This window comes from Hipposideros armiger, unplaced genomic scaffold, assembly GCF_001890085.2.
Source record: "Hipposideros armiger isolate ML-2016 unplaced genomic scaffold, ASM189008v1 scaffold_619, whole genome shotgun sequence".
NCBI classification, from domain to species: domain Eukaryota; kingdom Metazoa; phylum Chordata; class Mammalia; order Chiroptera; family Hipposideridae; genus Hipposideros; species Hipposideros armiger.
In genome coordinates, this window is record NW_017731969.1 from 782,978 (window position 1) to 799,753 (window position 16,776).

Below are 16,776 nucleotides of genomic sequence, written 5' to 3' on the forward strand. Positions count from 1 at the left end.
TGTTGTTCAGCATCTTAGCTGTAGAGGGCAGTGTCACTGGCCCTCATATGTGGGATCCGAACTGGGGCCCTCTGGCGTCCCCAGCCAGCTCTTAACCAACGTGCCACTCGGCCGGCCCTCCAGTCTTCTTTATTAAGGGCATCAGATGAAGAGATGAGACACACTTTCCTGAGCCCCTTCTGCCCGGTGAAGAATCATACACAATAGAGTAAGGTAGGGTTTCTCTCACTGTTGTTTTTCCTTTTTGGGGCAGAGGGCTGTAACAACTTGTTGGTCCTTGAATTTATATACTCCTCCACTATCTTATTTAAAATATGAGTGGGCCATTTCAAAGATGGCGATTAAAATCTATGTATCATGGCTTATCAAGTCTCATAATTACATGAGTTCAAAAAGCTTAGGCTACTGAACTCCATTTTCCATGTTGACTTTAACAGAAAGCTCAGCTCAACCAGTTGAATCATGAGAGTTAAAAGCCTAGTCTGGAGCAATCAAAAGGCAACTGAGCTTGAAAGCTGTATGTCCACATTCCACACTGTTAAGGCTGCAGTGAGCAGATGGCACGGACGGAGCCCGAGTGTGTTTGACACAGCCTTCTCACACCCCTTCTCCATTCCCCCTCCAAAACCCATATTCCTACAGGCGCAAACCTCACTCTATAATCTAATACAGTAAGGCCAGTGTTGTCTGGAGTCACAAAGTTTTATATGTACTTGCTTCTAATTAAAGACCATTCGATTTTAAGAACTTAATAAAAAGGCCATAAACCTGTATCATTCCACAAGAATGCCAAGAATGCTAAGTACCAAGCTAATATTCTTCCAAAGTGACCTTTATTAAGGGCTGCCTCTACTACTTTGCCAACTAACATGTCAGGAGGCGGAAACATTCCTACCTATCACAGGCTACTCAACTCCATTTTAAAAGGCAAAGGCCGGTGCAAGGCCTTCTGCAAGCAACCAAAGCAACTCAAATTCCAACAGCGAAAAGTACGAGTATAAACAATCTCCAAAGTGGCAAAATCAAAGCTTAAAAAGCCACTTACAGTGCCAGCAAATGATTCAGAAGAAGTTTGAGAAAGGTAATATTAACATTTTAGTGGTAGAACACCTGGAAAACAGCCAAGAGGCCTGGACTTTCTCCCTTTCTCCCTAACTAGGCCATTAAATCTTGCAGGAGACAGGAAGGCACTCACAGATACAAACTAGTTAAATGGCATCTCATAGCCAAGCTATCTTGACAGCTTTCATTCGTCAGCAGGATCACTGGACAATGATGTTCTTCAAGGAGACAGGTAGGTCTCCTGGGGCTAATGATAACCTAAGCGCATGCAATTATAACCAGACTGATAACAATCAATTCCTGCCCTTGGAACGGACAAATTCAACAGCTGAGAAAAAGAGCACATCTGCCACAAGGAAGCTAGGTCGCCTGGATTCTCATAGCCTCACGTGTCCCTTCCCATGTCTACTCTTGCTCTCTGCAAGCCATACTCTGTAGGGCAGCAAATTATCTTTTCAAAGTACAGATCTGATCTTGTCAATCCCCTGCTTACAACCTGAGAGCTTCCCTCTGCCCTACTACTAAAACCCCAAATTCTTATCCGTCCCTATGTAATCTCATCTCCCTCCACCATTCTACTTTTTCTCACTAGACTCTGGCCTTGTGGCCTTCCTTCAGTTCCCTGCATGTCCCTATTCATTTATTCTCATTCAATAAAAAATTACTGAGTTTTTGTCAATTACCTACTATTGTGCCAGGCACTGCACTAGGCACTGCGAATGCAGCGATGAACAAGACAAAGATCCTTGCCCTCAGAGACAGAGCTCCCATTCTAGTGAGGGGAAACAATTACAAAACAAAAAAGATGTGAGGCAGTCGATAATATGGAGATCTGGGAGGAGAGGTCCAAGCAGAGTAAACAGCAACTGCAAAGGCTCTAAAGCTGGCTGGTATTTTTCCTTTCATGTGTTTCTTGTTAAATTGTTCATTCCCTCCAACCTCAGCACCTGGCACATTCATTACCTGCTAAATGGAATATGTAAATTCGTGTCAAAAGAAAAAGCCAAAAAGGTATCCGCGAGTAATAAAAGTGTTACCTCAAGTCATCAAAGCCCCTACACAGGTTACACAGGTTTCAGATATACTATAACAGTTTATAATCAAAGTGATTCTAGTGCCACTTCCAGAGCGATCCTGACAATATCACAATGAGTCTTAGTCACCAAGGCATCATCCCAGAAAGGTAAAAGCAAGAAAAGTAGAGAAGGAAGACCTTCAAAGATCATAAAACAACCAATACATTCAACTGATGTAGAAAAGCTTACTTATTCTTATGGCTTGCCCCAACCCACTGACAGCTATACCAGTTAAAAGCTTACCTTGGATGGACTGTTCCACTCCAACTCCGCTACCACCATCTTAGTTGTGGCCTTTTCATTCCAAAGCTTGGAATATCGTGCGAGTCTCCACACAGGTCTCTCTCAGGCCAAACCATGTACCATGCTCTGTGTTAATTTTACAAGTTTTTGTTATAACACTTCCACCCCAACTGGACTCCAACCTACCTTTCCAACCTTATTTCCAACTATCCTTCAACAAGAACTCCATGCTCCACATAAACTGTTTGCAGAACATGCCTTGTGCATTCCCGCTTCCATACCTCCACACAAGTTCTCCCGCTTATCTGGAATGCCATTCTACTTCTTCTCCGCCTATTTGAATGTCATCAATTTAAAATAATGCTTTCTCTGCTCATTCCCACTATGATAAATGCAACATCCCCAAGCAATGATAGCATTCCTTAGGCCACACTTGCACTTCCTATACTCCTTTCTGTATCACCAGAACTGAAAGCCTGCAAACTACATTTCCCAGAATTCTTTGCCAGCTGGCTTCCAGTTAGGTCCTGCCAAAGGCTGGAGAGTCTGGGTGGCAGGATGAGGGACAGAACCCTTTTTGCCCACTTCTGGTCTGTCTGCAGCAGCAGCAGCGGCGAGCATCTGGGGAGGACTGCAGGTAACTGCACACACCAGTGGAGTGCTGGCTTCCAGTTCCTGGTCAACTGCAGGAGCAAGTCAGCAGCTGTCTGTGAGTGCAGACTCCTGGACTCTAGCCCAAAGGCAGCTTCCTGATCTTGAGGTAACAACCCCCTTCTCTCTCTTTTGCCTCCACATACAACCCTCCTTTCCTCCTTTTGCTCCTCCAGCCCATCAACACCTCTGTAACAAATCCCTTGCATTTAAACCCCTCTGCTTGAAGTATCTAGAGTGGGATCTACTTTCCTGATTGGAAAAGAAATGATACAACACCAGATGATGAGGAAATAAAAATAGCAATATCAACTAAGATAGAGAATGAAGACTACCAATTTTTAAGAAATATCCCATAAAACGAAAACCTAGAAAATATCTCCCTAGGCATATTCCCACAAAATTTTTGAGTCCTAAGAACTAAGAAGCTAGCTTAGCTGTGCATTTAGTGGCACATTTATAGTATAGTTTAGCTGTACCTTTTTTGAAAAAGGCAATCGATATCGTGTCTCTTTGGCTAGGTTTCTACAGAGTAGGGAGAGTCGCCATATGTGTCTCCTTCCGTGTTTCCCCGGAACATCTCACAGTAGGTACTCCTTAGGTGCCTGGTGTCTGACTGATGACTGTTACAAAGCTTTGGAATTCACAGAGAGTGGGGGTGAAGGCCAAGCAGTCACTCTAGTTCTAAAAAGCAACCTGAACACAAATCTCATCCAAAGCACTCACCAAAGGAATTCCAAGGCTCCTTCAGTCCTGAAAGGCAGCCACCCAGGAGGGGAGGTGGAGTTCAACTGGCACACGGGGCAGGGATTTTCGCCTCTTCCTTGCCAGCCACCACTGAACCTGTGAAGGCTATCAGTACACTTCTGATGAGTGCCTCTATTTTTCGGGTACAGATCTAGCCTAAGAACCCCAGTACAAAAAACTGTCCAGAACAGTTTACCTTGCTTAGGAGGATGAAGAACTGAGTCCATCTAGAACAGATGAAAACCTCTGGCTCCTAAAAGTCTGTTTCCAACTGCTCAGAGATCACTTAGACATCTGTAAGTTGTATCTTCAATTCATTTTCTGGTATTATATTAAATGGAGATAAGGGTAAAAAGAGTTGGAGGATATAAATTTTTTAAAAGGCTAAATAAAAACTGCTAATTCCAGAAGTTAAAAACTATTAAAACCACACCTATAGCCCTTCATCACATCTTCCGCTGACCCAGTTTTCCATTAAACAAAAAATGTCTCATGAAATGGAAACCTTAGAGAAGATGTAAACCCCAGCGAGAGTACAAAGATGCTTGACTCTCGCTGATTTCTAGGCTGACCGACAAAACTGGACCATCAGCTATTGTCATTTTCATATTTCATTTGCCAACATGCCTAACAGATAAATGCCTGAACATTTTTAACTGGTCCAGTATGACTTCTAATAACCTTACCACAGGAAACCATGCCCTATAACACAATGTAAACATTTCCCAAGTATTAGGCACAAGAAATTCCTTTCAGAGACTGGCAAGTGAAAAGTTCAGGTATTACAAAAGAGGATTTTGACTGAATGCTTCATAATCAACTCTCAACAAATTGGAATATACAAAAATCTAGCAATTACCATAGAGATCACATCTTCCTCTGATAATCAAGCCAGTCCTTCACAATGAAGGGCATCAGGTTCATCACTTATTTAACATTTACTGAGGGCCTGCTTGGGGCCAGGAGAGAAATAAAAGGTCAGTCAAAGCAGGAGTCCCAAACCAACGTGAAGTCTCCTCATTGCACAGTTTAAGTGGGACAAATGAAGGAACAGAAGATGCCCTAGAATTAGCTTGAAACACACACACACACACACACACACACACACACACACATTGTTTTCCCATTTAGTCATCTCTCTTTTACAGAAGTAATAATAGCAAATATTTATAAGCCAGGCAGAGAGTACCAAATAAATAATATGCAGATGTGATTTCATTTCATTTTTCACAAGAACCGAAAAAGGCAGGTACTATCAAAATCCCCATTTTACAGATGAGAAAGGCTTAGAGAGGTCAAGTGACTCATTCCAAATCACCCCGCTTCGTGCGCCCTGGCTGCCTGCCTCTGAAGCCTATGCACCTGGCTTAACCCCGATACTGCACTACTGCAGAGACAATGTACAAAGATGTGCAGCCTGAGCATTCTAGAGCAACAGGAGCTACTAATCCACTCGCTCGCTTAGCAGAGCTCTCCACTGTGGGGGGCACAACCTCCTATCTACTTAGAGGCAGAACTTTAATAATATACTCCCCATAATAATGTGTGTGCATGCCTCATATTGCTCTAAGTTCTGTTACATACTTTGCCTTGTAGCTTCTTCCACCCACCTGAGAAGGGTAGGTGTTCTCTTCATAGATAAGAACACTGGGACAGGGAGATCAAATGACTCACCCGGGGTCAGCAGATTCAACAGGCTGTCTCCTCAGTGGGAACACTGATGTCAACCGAGACTCACAAATGAAACAGAGTGTCTGCCAGGGTTTTAACCACAAAGACCATTTCCAAAGCGAGGCTTGCTGGAAAATGGCTGTTTTTAAACTTGAGTAATTTGCAATTAAGAACGAAGGTAATTGGGCCAACCGAGTGGCGTGTTGGTTAACAGCTGGCTTGAGACGCCATATCTGAGCAGCAGGGCCCCGGTTCAGATTCCACATGTGGGCCAGTGACACTGCCCTCTACAGCTAAGATGGTGAACAAAGGCTCAACCTGGAGCTGGGCTGCCGTGAGTCGCCGGGAACGGCGTAGGCTGCAGCCCCTGCTGCAGTGGGCTGCCATGAGTTACCGTGAGCTGCCAAGAGCCGCCGTGAGCGGCTGTCCAGAGGCCGGCGACCCATCTGCCTCACCCGGGAAGAGCGCAATGATGGTGCCAACTTGGGCCAGTGAAGCAACGTCCTCCACAACTAGACTGAAGAACAAAAGGACAGCAACTTGTCTGTTCCCCTTCCCCGATTCCCCAGAGCTGTTCCCCTCCACCAATTCCCCAATTAAATAAATGAATAAATAAATAAATATAAAATAAATAAAAAAAGAATGAAGGTAACTTCAGTTGTCTGAGTATTAAATTGTAAGAAAACAATAACTTGCACCCTTCTTCATTTCTCAAACAGTAGAAGGGAGAAGGTGCTGTACGTTTTTGCCCTTAAATTTAACCTCATGTTTCTAATCCCACTGCAAAAATTTATTTCTACTCACACAGAAAATATACCTGAAAAGTCACCAAAAAAGGTAATTATGTGACTTCACTATTCTGAAAATAATTGTATCAAGGCTCCAGGTAAACTGTCTCTTTCTTACTGATAGACAGGACAGCAGTGTTCATATGAATCCTGAGGAGTTTGGCCCCTCATAAGAACAATCAAAAAATTAAATAGAATGGGAAGAAAACCAGGCTCAAATTGAAAGGAATTAAAATACCTATACTAAAAAGCAGTGGGTAGGTAAAAATCCCCCTCTTTTCTCTCAATCTCAACAACTCACAAGTCAGCAGAGTGACACAGGAGACAGCAGGAAAGGATCCATGTCTTTCCTTTCACTAAACACCAGGGTACAGTGTAAACAACATGAATTGCATTTAAAGTTTAAAGAAAAAAATTTAAACAGTTCAGAGAACGAATCAGAAGTGACATTTTATTCATAAATCAAAGTCACATCATTGCTTCACACTCAAAAACTCTAACCTCAAAGAATCTCACTTTATTAGGTCATTTTTAATAAATTTGCCAGAGCTAAATAAAAGGAAGCATGACTTTGTCCATGAGCTTCCGAGTTGTGTGGAAAATAATTTTCCTTGAAATCCACAGGCACTGGATTGCATCCTAATTGCATCACTTGCTCTTTGTTTTGAGGGTACTGGGGACAATTGTAAGGACAAGGGAGTTGTGCTTAAAAACATTCAGCCTAATCATGAAATGGAAGCACTGGGAGAAAAACTGCATCCTGAATTTATGGTCAAAATGCCCCAAATCAGTAGAGAATTTGGTTTTCACCACATGCAGCCTTCACCAGTGTGAAATTGTATTTAACACTCTAAGAGCCAGTCAAGTCTGAAATTTTTTTAAAAAGGAAGAACACAAAAGAAAGGCAGCAACAAACCTCCGATGTAGAAACACTTCCAAAATACTTGTAAGTACATGTACTCTCCTCAAATACATTTTTTTAAAAGATTTTATTGGGGAATTGGGGGAGGGAACAGCATTGGGAAATCGGGGAAGGGGAACAGACAAGTTGCTGTCCTTCTGTTTTTCAGTCTAGTTATGGAGGACGTCGCTTCACTGGCCTATGTTGGTATTGTGATCGCTGCATTCTTCTCAGCTGAGGCAGATCAGTCGCCAGCCATGGATGGCCACTCACAGTGGCTCATGACAGCTCACGCCGGCTGCCAGCCACTCACGGTAGCTTATGGCAGCCCACTGCAGCCTACGCCGTCGCCAGCAACTCACAGCAGCCCAGCTCCTGGTCAAGCTGTTGTTCACCATCTTAGCTGTAGAGGGCACAGCATCACTGGCCCATGTGGGATCCGAACCGGCAGCCCTGCTGCTCAGAGCTCACGCTCCCAAGCCAACTCTTAACCAATGAGCCATGCAGCCAGCCCCTCAAATAAATTTTTAGTTGGTAAAGGTGGTAGTACAAATCTATACCCCCATCCTGTTAAGGGATTCACTTATAAGAGAAAGAATTAAGTTCCTGAATCTATCTAAACTCTGAGATCATTAGTCCATGCTCCTATTGGCACAAAAAGCTCTATCCAATCTTTCTATGCTAATTAGCTTACAATGTGGTATGAAAAACTCACTGGGTATTGGCTAATGTAAAAATGCTGGCAACAACCTTGGTACACATTTTAAACATTTTTAATCTGTTTAAGTTATAAGTCAAAGGTGACGGGGGGGGGGTGGCAGTCCTCATAATAAGAGAAGAGCATTTTATTATCTTTAAAGTGCTTTCTCGGCAGGGTCTAGGGAAGGGGCGCCATGTCCGGCCGCGAAGGTGGCAAGAAGCAGCCCAAGAAGCAGTCCAAGGAGGTGGACGAGGACGATAAAGCATTCAAGCAGAAGCAAAAAGAGGAGAAGAAACTCGAGGAGTTAAAAGCGAAGGCCTCGGGGAAGGGCACCCTGGCCACAGGTGGAATTAAGAAATCTGGCAAAAAGTGAGCTGTTTCTTGTTCCTGGGGCAATGGTGATCCTTAATTCCATTCCTGTTTTAACATCTGGATTCCCTGCCATAACACCTGTTGCCATCTATAGCTAGAATGAAGTGTAGTCTTGGAGTCTGTTGTACATTTAAGAATCAAGTTTTATAAAATAATAATAATAATATTCATGCAGTAGCTCATCTTTTTAGTTCCTCTCACTCAGCCATTTCAACCTTAGCTGTGAGGTCAGAGGAAACCCAACCCAGAATCTTAAGTGTGTTCTTCAGTCTTCGTTCTATCCCGAATTCTGTACTGCGTGGAATAAAACCAACTCATTCGAAAAAACATAAAATAAAATAAAAAAGTAAAGTGCTTTCTCATTTCATCCTTACAACAATCCCAAGAAGAGCTTGGTGCCCATTCTCCATATCACAGAATTTTAAGGCTGGTGAAGGGACTAACATCCCACCCACTACATTCCACTAGAATAGAAGCAAGGGGTTTTATCTGCCTGTTTCCTTTTGTATTCTCAGGATCTAGACTGGCACCTGGTACATCAACACCACCTCTACTACGTGATGAAAAAGTCCAATCCACTTTCCAGAGAAGTGACATGACCTGGCCAAGGCCTTAACGCTGGCTACCAGTTCCCCACATTCCTGCTTCCTAATTCAGGGTGGGTTCTTCCCCCTACCCAGGCTGTCACAGAGGCTATAAGAGGGTTTCCCAAACTCTCCCAAAACTCAGGACTCACAATGACTGGCATCTGATCATTTTTTATGTTTTCAAAAATTTTAACCTATATCCTTTTCCTCCCTTCAACAGGTTTTTAGTTCCTTCTTGTACATCCTTCTTCACTTTAGCTCACAATCCTTACTGCTTAATTCTTAACAAACGACATGCCTGTGGAGGACAAAAGGTGAATGAGAGTCAATGCTCTCAAGGGACTTGCAAGCCAATGACAATTAAGAAAGGCAGCATCAGGAAGGAGCTACGAAGCACCAATTATCAGAAAAGGAACCAACATGAGTCGACAAAACCTGAACATGTATGTGTTCAGGAGAAAGCAAGTGGTCCGGTCTGACCGGAAGTGTGGTGCAGGAAAGAGGAGGCTGAGGGATGATAACCTGGAGTCAACCTGTGCAAAGAACTACATACGAGGGCAAGAAGCTGGCACTTAATTCTTCAAGCACTTTCCTATGCCCTCCTGATACCTCTCTTTCCTACTTGTCCTACTTCCTCCCTGGAAAAAAAGAAAAGCACACCAAAGCTTTTGAGTATTTCCTCTATATCCTCATTATGTCCTTTTTATTTGGAAAAGTTCTCAGTGATATCATTATGATGGACAATTTCAGGATCCAGGGTACCAACTGTAGCTCTATACCCACCCAATCGGTCAATTTGTCCTCTTTTGGCAATTCAGGATCCCTTTGACAAGCTGATGAAAATTTGGACCTTGTCCCTCAGAATAAAAATGCACTTACACAAAAAATTCAGGAACCCCAGATTAAGAACTTTTGCCTTCACAATAATTATGGTAGAATAAACCCCCCCCCCGCAAAAAAAAAAAAAAAAAAAAAAAGGACTTAGTCACTGTTTCTAATACTAACCAGGAGTACTCATTTCCCCCATTCACATAAGTAGAATACTTTTTCTTCTGAGTGACAGTAATTATCCTTAGTGAATAAATAAAATGAGAGAACTTCTGAGATTTATAATCCTCACCCACTAGTAACATTCCATTTCCATTTATCGGGCCCTATGATGTGACAGGCCTTTGCAAAGCAGTTGATGTGCAGAATATAATGCAAAAGTCCTCTATTGAGGGTAACAGCTATATCCCGGTTTTACACACGAGGAAACCAAAGCTCAGAGGAGTCAACTGACCTGACTGAAGGCTACCCAGCTGAAAAAATGGCAGAGCTGGTTTTGAAACTCTGGTACTTTTGACTTTCAAAGCCCATCTATACTGCTTTCCAGCAAAGGGAACCTTGTCACCATATTGATCACTGGGAGAAATCAAAAGATACTGCTGTCTCCTAGTAAGTAAACAGTCCAGTCCAAGGGTCCAGTCCAGAACTACACATCCTCTAGGTGTCCAATAAATACCTGCTGAGGGACTAAGGGGAAAAAGAACCTTATACAGTCATGTATGACATAAGGACAATTTGGGCAACAACTACATATATATGGTGGTCCCATGTGATTATAATGGAGCTGAGAAATTCCTATCACCTAGTGACATCATGGCCCATGATTTTAAAGGGTTTGCCAAGGATGAGGAGTTAGCAAAAATCAACAAGGCTGTGGCTGAGATGACAAACAGCTTTAACCTGAGTGTGGATGGGGACGACATGGAGACACAGAGGTGAATGACATGGACAACACTGAGGTGGTTCCTGAGGAGCTGACTAATGAGGAGCTGTTGGAACTGGAACAGGAACACACAGCTGAAGAAGAGGCAAGAGAAAAGGAAACTGCAGAAGAAAAAGGAGAACCCCTAAGGAAATTCACAGTGAAGGGTTTAGCAGGAGCTCCTTAAAAAGTTTGAAAACATGGACCCCAACATTGAAAGGTTTTCATTAATAGAGAGGAGTGTTCAGGGCGCATTATCTACTTACCAGCAAATCGATGATGAAAAAAAACCCAAGCAAACCACTACAGGCATATTTCTCAAAAGAGTGACACCTCCTCAAGAAAAGCCTCAGGCAGGTCCTTCAGGAGGGCTTCCAGAGAAGGCATTGTTGTCACAGGAGATAACAGCTCAGTGCTGTTAATGCCCCCAAGACCTTCCAGTGGTACAAAATGTGGCCTGATCCTGTGTAGGTCTGAGTTAAAGTGTGTGTTTATGTTTAGTTTTTAACAAAAAAAGTTTAAAAAGAAAAAAAAATTTAATTTTAAAAATAAAAAAAGCTTATAGAATGAGAACAAAGTATATTTGTACAGCTGTACAATGTGTTTGTTTTAAGCTAAGTGTTCTTTACAAGAGTCAAAATTAAATTTAAATTTAAAAAAATTTAATTTAAAAAATTAAAACATTTATAAAGTAAAAGGGCTACAGTAAGCTAAGGTTAATTTATTACTGAAGAAAAATATGTTTTATAGATTTAGTGTAGCCCAAGTGTGCAGCGTTTATAAAGTCTACAGTGTACAGTAACGTTCTAGGCCTTGACATTCACTTCCCACTCACTCACTGACTCTCCCAGAGCAGCTTCCAGTCCTGCAAGCTCCATTCATGGCAAGTGCCCTATGCAGGTGTACCATATTTCATCTTTCATACTGCATTTTTACTGCACCTTTTCTATGTTTAGATACACATATACTTATTGTGTTACAACTGCCTATAGTATTCAGTACAGGACATGTTGTGCTGGCTTGTAGCCTAGGAGCAACAGGCTAACCATACAGCTAGGTGTGTAAGTGCATCTATGATGTTCGCACAATGACAAAATCACCTGACGCAATTCCCAGAATGTATCATCGTCTTTAAGTGACACATGACTGTACTCTTGTCCACAGAGCGGGGGAAAGGTCTCAGTAGTCTTTCAGAGTTCCATGTGAATACATGTGTCACAACTTGGGCCTCAGTCATTGTCATGTTTCTCATCGGATCTCTCCAGCTTGGCCATGCCCCTAAGCACCTAATATGTTACACCCCCACATGCAAAGGTCTGCAACCCATCAGTGAGTTAATGAGATAAATCAACAGTGAAATGTCAATAAAACATAAAGTCTAGACAATCTTCCCCTGTGTTCCTATTCGCTCCTCCCTGCCCCCCATGTTCCTACTCTCCCCTGTACATACATCCTCCAAGACTAGCCACGATACTACCTGATAGTTGTTCCCATGAGACACGATACCCTTTCTGAGCACTTACATGTGTAACACCAAAAGCCTATTTATGGCCTGGACCCAATCATTTTCATCTTTGTATGCACACTGCTCAGCTACTTGGACCTAGGAAAGCAGTAATCATGATTTCAAACAGAGATATTTCTGCTATTATCACAAGGAGAATTTTTTTTCCTTCTTTTCATTGTACCTGTATGAGAAGATGGATGTTAGTTGAACCTACTGTGGTAATCATTTCACAATATATGTAAATCAAACAAACAACAAAAAAACATTTTTACTAAGCTATGAGAGACTAGATGAAGGCTTAAGAGTTATAAAACCAAGCTTCAAAAAAACTTGCGCACTCCTCCCTTAGATGTTCAACAGTAGGATTCCTTGCACCACAAGTGTCAGGGAAAAACAAAACGCAGCACCCAATCTAAAACAGTGAAGCAAAAGGGAGACAAAATGAGGCCATGGGTCTGTGTTACTCTAAACCAGTGGTTCTAATCTTTTTTGGGTCATGGATTCCTTTGGGAATTAAATGAAAGCTACAGATCCTCTCGCCACAGAAAATAAACAGAACTACAATTCGGCTCATACTCTTGACAGCAGCACAGACCCCTTAAGGGTCCACAGACGCTCAAGTTCATAACCTTTGCTTAGAATCTGCATTTCAAGCCATGTTTAACTAGAGGCAACCTAAATTCACCAACTATTTTGGTTTTTAGAAGTCATACCAACATTAAGGGAAACTGAAGATAAAGGCGAAGGTGTTAGTACCTGCAATGTCTCACCACCCACTACCAAGGCCCCTACTTCTCTTGCTACCTGATTCATGATATTAAGCCACAGTAACAAACTGGGGTGTAAGGAGGTTCTAGCTCCCCGAACTCGAATGTAAGAAATTCAAAAACAGGGGTCATATCTGATAGTATTCGGTATCCACCTACAGTTGTACACAATCTAGATAATTAATAATTGTTGATTGGTTTACTAAAGAACAGACTGAAAACAACCTACACATTATCTCTTATGGTAAAATGAGATATAAATTCATGTCATACAGGAAAAGAAAATGCTACATACCTAGCAGATTTTAAAATATTTTCCTAAGTTGGACCTCTGGGAGCTTGAATAAGATACAAGAATAAGCCTGTAAAATGTGTGCTTTCTCATCTCTGAAGTCCTGATTTATTTCTCAATGGCAGGGGCTTGGCCATCTATGGCACATATGCTAGATTACGGCAAACAACAGCCACCTTCCCTTAGAGCACCAAGGAACTGCCCGTGGAACCTGAGAGGGTGTGAGCAGGAGTCTTGCTTCTTTTTGTGGAGCTATTTATTCAAGAAACATTTCCTGAACATCAGCAATGTCTAAATTCCTGGGTTACATGCTTAGAGATAAAATGATGAAAAAGCACAGGCCCTGCCTTCAAGAAGCTTAAGATGTAGTTGGAGAAAGAGAAAAGAACACAGGCAATTCAAACACAGAGTAAAAAGTACCACCTCAGGGGTAAACTCAGGAGGCAAAGTCAGGCAAGGGGCTGACCACTGAGGGCCAGGGAAGGTTTTCAGAGAGAAATAAAATCTAAGCCAGACCTAAAGATTTAAAAGGAATTAGTTAAGCTTTTTTTTTTTTCTTTAAGGGTTCTTGGTTTTCTCTTTTGGTTCAGTTTGGTCTAGGGTAGGGCGTGGAAAGAGAATATGCCAGAAAAAAGGAAATGATATAAAAAGGCCCAGAAGCAAGGGTGTCTGGGAGACTACAGTCAGTCAACACGGCTGGAACACTGAGTTTAAGGAGCGAAGTGGAGAGAGACAGGCAGAGGTCCTGGAGCGCCCTTATATAGTCCAAATTCATGTCCACCTCCCCCATTTGGTGAAGTCACAGCCCCTGAATGTTCTTGCTCTTCCTGGCTTTTTTCTTTTCAACTTATTTTGGAATAATTTTAGATTTACAGAAAAGCAGCAAATACTACAAGGGAGTTCCCATGTGCCCTTTGCCCAGCTTCCCCTAATGCTAACATAACATGGTATACGCGTTAAAACAGATAAATCATCTTTGGTACAAAAAAGTAAACTACAGAATTTATTTGGATTTCACCAGTTTTTCCATTGATCTGTTCCAGGATCCAATCCAAGATCCCACATTCCACTTAATTCAGAGACTGTTAAAAAATTTCTTCCTTTACTTCTGAGCACCAGTTTTATCATTTTTCATCACTCTCCATCTCAGCTTCCCCATCTCCCAACATCATCAGCCCACTCAGAAGGTAAATACAACATTTCAGAACAGAATGAAAGTTACCAAAACAGATGATTTAGAGTTGGGAGAACTATTAGGCATTCAAGGATACTTAACAAAAAATTAAATCAGTGACATCTTTAAATGGCAAAGATGTACGCACGTGCATGTACGTGTACACAGACAGAGACAGACAGACAGACAGACACAGACACAGACACACACACACACACACACACACACACACACACACACACACACACTACAAAAAGGAACTCGGACTAAGGTGCTGCTTCCACTATGGAAAAGAGATTTAAGCAGACCCATTTCTGTTTCTTCAGTCTTGCCAGCAAGAAATAAATCCCCCTCACTTTCTCTTCAAATACCCCAACCATCCCAAGAAAGAATCAAGCCAAAAACACTCAACTCATCCTCAAAACAAAATGCTGGCAAAATCACCTGGGGTATGGAGAAGGAAAAAATTATGATTCATCTTCTTTCCTAGATTTTCACTAAGGACTCTAATCATTAGAACAAAATTCCAGTATGTCACAACAATCTTTATAAAGGCACTTGGCCAATATTAGTCATACTTCTGTTACATTTCTGACCTGTATTCTAAGCCTCCATCTCCTAAAACTCCCAAACCTACAACTTCGATTGATGTCAATTTCTAGAATCAAGGATGAAGCCTGTGTAGAAATCACGCAATGTCAATGAAAACTTGCAATTTTTTTCTACCATTAAAGCACAATTGTTGGGGCGGCCAGTTGGCTCAGGTGGTTAAGAGCGCAGTGCTCATAACACCAAGATTGCTGGTTCCATCCCCACATGGGCCACTGAGTTGTGCCTTCCACAACTAGATTGAAGACAACTACTTGACTTGGAGCTGATGGGTTCTGGAAAAACACACTGTTCCCCAATAAAAATAAAAAAATAAAAAAAACCCCACAATTATTAACAGTAGTTATCCTTGAGAAGTAGAATTTAAGGACTATTTTAACTTTCCTTATATATTTCAGCCATTCAGGGCATTTACTAAACATTCAAGTACAAAAAACTTGGGCCAGAGTTAGGGGAAACAGGAAAAAGAAAAAAGAAAAATCTCTCTCTGTGGAGCATAAAGTCTAGATCTGCACTCTCCAATACTTAAGCCATTTAAAGTTTCATCAAAATTAAATAAAATTTAAAATTCAATTTCTCAGCCCCACTAGCTACATTTCAAGTAGAAACATGTGGCTAGTGGCTACTGTAAAGGACAGTGCAGAAAAAGTTCCAGTAGACAGGGATGATCTATAAAGAAGGCCTGGTGCCAATTCAGACCTCGGAAGTAGAGAGAGAGGATCTGGGAAGACATGCGTTTGAAATGCGTATTAAAGTGAGCATTCCAGGCTGACTGAGGACAATCAACACATGCCACTGGCCCTACCCTTCAGCATCATGTAATACCAAAATTTCCAGGGCTATTCCCCCAAAACCAAAAGCAAAACACTTCAAAAAGACATTACAGAAATGAATTGGGCAATAGGCTTTGATTGAAATTTGCTAAGATAAGCTTAGATGAAAATACCCTAAAATGAACAAACTGGATTATAAAGTCCAATTAGGACCTCGCTAAGAAGGAGAAAGGGAAAACGGAACTGAAATTAACTGTCAGATCATTCTAGGAATCTTTAACAGGTAAGCTAAACCAGGGATCAAGGGGACAAACCAAAGAATGCACTGTGCTCATCCAAATACCTTTCAGTGAGAGAAATATTTCCCAATAACCAAGGCCAATAGGTGAAATCACAGGTGATTAACCCCATGGGGAGGGGAAGAGTGCTTTATAAGGAGTGGGGGGGAGGGTTTACTCTCTTTTCTCTGAACCGTCTACATTTCCTAATATGTGCTGCCTTGGTTCCCTCATCTGTAAAATGGGTACAAGGATAGTACCTATTTCTGAGATCTGGTATATGATTATTTAATACATATAAAGTGCATAAAACTGTTCCTGGCATATTAAAAGGACTAAGGACGTATTGGCTATTATTACTGCAGGAGTCTCTGAGGCCCTCATTTCACCTAGTAAAGAGTAAAGAGATTTCCCTAGGATAAGCTCACAGGGGGAGAACGATGTTGTATTGACTGCCATATTGGGGGGGTGGGAGAGGTGGGGGGGTGGCGTTGAAAAGTCCAATCTATCCTAAGCTGAGCGAGCTATGTTGATACCTTCCAACCATGTCCTATGGGCTATGATAATACCCAAAGCCATGAGGGACAGCTGCCAGCATTTCTGCAACTTCAGGGTTATCTCTGCACCCCTGATATCAGGACTCAGGATATCAGTGTTCAATTTTTTTCCAAAATCTGCCTTGTCTGCCCTGCTAGACTATTCTAGCCTTAATTAGGGCATTAATTAGACACCCATGACAAGCCAGGAACTTTCCCAGGCGAAGTGTAAAACAAAAAACAAATCCCTAGCTTCAAGCAGAAGACAGGGCCAGCCAAGTGGCTCAGTTGG

General features: G+C 42.0%; 1 protein-coding gene and 1 pseudogene across 1 annotated transcript in view; one reads left to right on the top strand and one right to left on the bottom strand.

Moving 5' to 3' along the window:
• Nucleotides 1-16,776, bottom strand: part of ARHGAP35 (Rho GTPase activating protein 35) — a 150,953-nt gene that overhangs the window by 120,697 nt on the left and 13,480 nt on the right. The window lies entirely within an intron of this gene.
• On the top strand, nt 8,027-8,273 carry LOC109372219 (translation machinery-associated protein 7 pseudogene; annotated as a pseudogene).